General features: G+C 47.6%; 1 pseudogene; it reads left to right on the top strand.

Moving 5' to 3' along the window:
* Positions 1-1,832: 1,832 nt before the first annotated feature.
* On the top strand, positions 1,833-3,503 carry LOC133749283 (putative olfactory receptor 7A2; annotated as a pseudogene).

The following is a 3,503-nucleotide window of genomic DNA, read 5'->3' as shown; positions in this document are numbered from 1 at the left end:
GGGAGCTTATCAGAAATGGAGCAGCAGAGACTCAAACTTGTGCCCTTATGAGATGCCCATGACACAGGCAATGGCTTTACAGTGGCAAGCAACAGGGCTGCCCCACTAGTATATATTTTTAAAGATGAATTTTTGTTTATTTGAAATGTAAAGTGACACTGGGAGGAGAAGACAGAGATATAAATCTTCCATCAACTGGTTTGAGCTTTAAATGATTGCAACATATCACAGCCAGGGCTGTTGCAGAGTGAAGTCAGGAACAGGAACTCCATCTGTGTCCCCCACACAGATGGCAGGAGCCCTGCTTTCCTCTAAGGAGCACTAGCAGGGATGTGTGTCAGTAGCAGAGCAACAGAGGCTCAAACCAGTGCTCTGATGTGAGTTGTGGGCATCACACACGATGTCTTAAGTCTCCATCAGCACATGAACAGCTACTTTTTGTTTGATCTAAGATTTAGAACATGGTTTCCTGTTACCATTTGTTCTGCATTTAATATGGCTCACTATAAAAAGTCTTTTTCTTTTTATCTTTAAAAACTTTCTACTATTGTACTTTGTATTTGTGTGTATGTGTGTGTGGATGTTTGGTTTATTCCCATGTTCATTTTTCTACTGGCATGTTCAGTCTGTAAGGGGTCTTGATGGCTCTCTGTTCACTTTCAGATAAAAGTAGGTTTTGCTGATTTATTACATATTTTGCACATTGAATAAGAAGCAGGCTGTTGGCATACCTCAAGGACTGATGACTCCTCTCCATCACAGTCCCTCTGGAGCCAGCTGCAGTAATTCCTCACCCTAATGCCAATGTAAGCCCTTTCTCTGTTTACTGAACAGGTTTTTCTGTGTGTTTCTTTAAATCCAAAGCACACAGTGATCATTTTCTAATGGAACCCCCAGTTTCCACCTCTGTGTCTTGTGGGAAATGGAAAGCCTGTTCCCATTCTTTAGGGGGAACAGAATGTGATGTTGACAGCTCACCCACTGTCTATGCTTTCCCTAATCTGTGTGTGTGGAGAGAGAAGAACATGGAGTAACATCCACAGCCCATGAGGCCATGGTCGGGGTGTATGTGTGTGATGTGTGGAGTGAACAGTCACAGTAGGGGTGTGTGTGATGTGGGGAGTGGCAGTCAGAGCAGGTATGTGTGTGATGTGGGGAGTGGGCAGTGACAGCAGGTGTATGTGTGATGTGAGGAGTGGGCAGTCAGATCAGGGGTGTGTTGGATGTGGGCAGTGGGCAGTCATAGCAGGTGTGTGTATGTGATGTTGGGAGTGGGCAGTCACAGCAGGTGTGTGTATGTGATGTTGGGAGTGAGCAGTCACAGCAGGTGCATGTGTGTGATGGGAGTGGGCAGTCACAGCAGGTGTGTGTATGTGATGTTGGGAGTGGGCAGTCATAGCAGGTGCATGTGTGTGATGGGAGTGGGCAGTCACAGCAGGTGTGTGTATGTGATGTTAGGAGTGGGAAGTCACAGCAGGTGTGTGTGTGTGATGGGAGTGGGCAGTCACAGCAGGTGTGTATGTGTGATGGGAGGAATGGGCATTCAGAACAAGGTTGTGATGTGGGGAGTGGGCAGTCACAGCAGGTGCATGTGTGTGATGGGAGTGGGCAGTCACAGCAGGTGTGTGTATGTGATGTTGGGAGTGGGCAGTCATAGCAGGTGCATGTGTGTGATGGGAGTGGGCAGTCACAGCAGGTGTGTGTATGTGATGTTGGGAGTGGGCAGTCACAGCAGGTGTGTGTATGTGATGTTAGGAGTGGGCAGTCACAGCAGGTGTGTGTGTGTGATGGGAGTGGGCAGTCACAGCAGGTTTGTATGTGTGATGGGAGGAATGGGCATTCAGAACAAGGTTGTGATGTGGGGAGTGGGCAGTCACAGCAGGTGTGTGTGTGTGTGTGTGATTTGGGGAGTTTGGAGTCAGAGCAGGGGTGTGTGTTATATGGGGACAGGACAGTCCTCGAATTAGGGGTTTGGGCACACTGGCTTCCTGATGGATTTGCTCATCTGAAACCAACCCCTCTCTCAGGGCCTTTGTCCTGCTTGGATCTCCTGCCAGGCAGCTCCTTCAATAACCTTATGGGATCCAGACTCTCCCCATCACTGTCCCCAAATGTCGCTTTGTCCACTGCTTTTGCCTGATGAGGAAATGACCCTCTAACACTCCTTCCTCTGGTCAGCTTACATTTTCTCTAGAGAGTCTACCATGCCCTAACGGGACCTCTGATTATTTCTTTCTGTGCTTCTCTTCCAGTTCCATGATCAGACTGTAGGAACTCTGCTTGTCCAGCACCTGATACTCAATTCCTTGACTGCCTTTGGAAATGGCTGGCACTAAATATGGTTTTTCCAGTGGATGACAGATTTTCTACCTAAATCTGTAGAACAATAACATTGTGGGCAAAATGCTGAGGGTGGGTAAGAAAAATATAGGGCGGGAACAAGGGACCCACTAAAATGAACAGGGTACACACAGAAATCTAATTCTTTGATCACAAAACATAGATGACATAGCCTTTCAGTGAAATGAGTAACTCTGAAATGTGTGAACTTGAGTCATGTTATTTGTCTGTTTCCTGACAGTGATTTAGTATATGTGAAACCAAGCAATGAAACTCAACCTTCAGATTTTCTTCTCCTGGGATTCTCAGAGGACCTAGCACTGCAGCCTCTCATATTTGTGCTCTTTCTCTCCATGTGCCTGGTCACTGTGGCTGGGAACCTACTCATTGTCCTGGCCATCCTCTCAGACCCCCATCTCCACATGGCCATGTACTTCTTCCTCTCCAATCTGTCCTTGGTGGATGTCTGCTTCACCTCCCCCACCATCCCCAAGACAGAGCAAAGCCATCAACTATGCAGGCTGCATCACCCAGATGTTCTTTTCCTGTTTTTTGTAGAGTTGGACAACTTCCTTCTGGTTGTGATGGCCTATGACCGGTTCATGGCCATCTGTCACCCCCTGCACTACACAGCCATCATGAATCCCCAGCTCTGTGTACAGCTGGTCCTGGTGTGCTGGGTCATCAGTGTCCTGCATGCCTTGTTGCAAAGCCTACTGGTGCTGTGGCTGTCCTTCTGCACACACCTGGAAATCCCCCAGTTTTTCTGTGAACTGAATCAGGTGATCCACAGCACCTGCTCTGACACCTTTTTTACTGATTTCATTTTGCATTTTGTATCTGTGCTGCTGGGTGGAGGTCCCTTGGCTGGGATCTTTTACTCCGACTCCAAGATCATCTCCTTCATCCGTGCAATCTCCTCAGCTCAGGGGAAGCATAAAGCATTTTCCACCTGTGCCTCTCACCTCTCTGTCATCTCCTTATTTTATGGCACAGGAATAGGTGTCTACATTAGCTCTGCTGTTACCCAAAACCCACACAAAATTTCAATGGCCTCAGTGATGTAAGTGGTGGTCACCCCCAAGATGAACCCCTTCATCTACAGCCTGAAGAATGAAGACATAAAAAGGGCCCTGAAGAGATCTTTGGAAGGGAAACCATGA

The sequence above is a fragment of the Lepus europaeus genome, chromosome 20 (genome assembly GCF_033115175.1).
Source record: "Lepus europaeus isolate LE1 chromosome 20, mLepTim1.pri, whole genome shotgun sequence".
NCBI classification, from domain to species: domain Eukaryota; kingdom Metazoa; phylum Chordata; class Mammalia; order Lagomorpha; family Leporidae; genus Lepus; species Lepus europaeus.
This window is presented reverse-complemented; position numbering and strand designations above follow the sequence as displayed.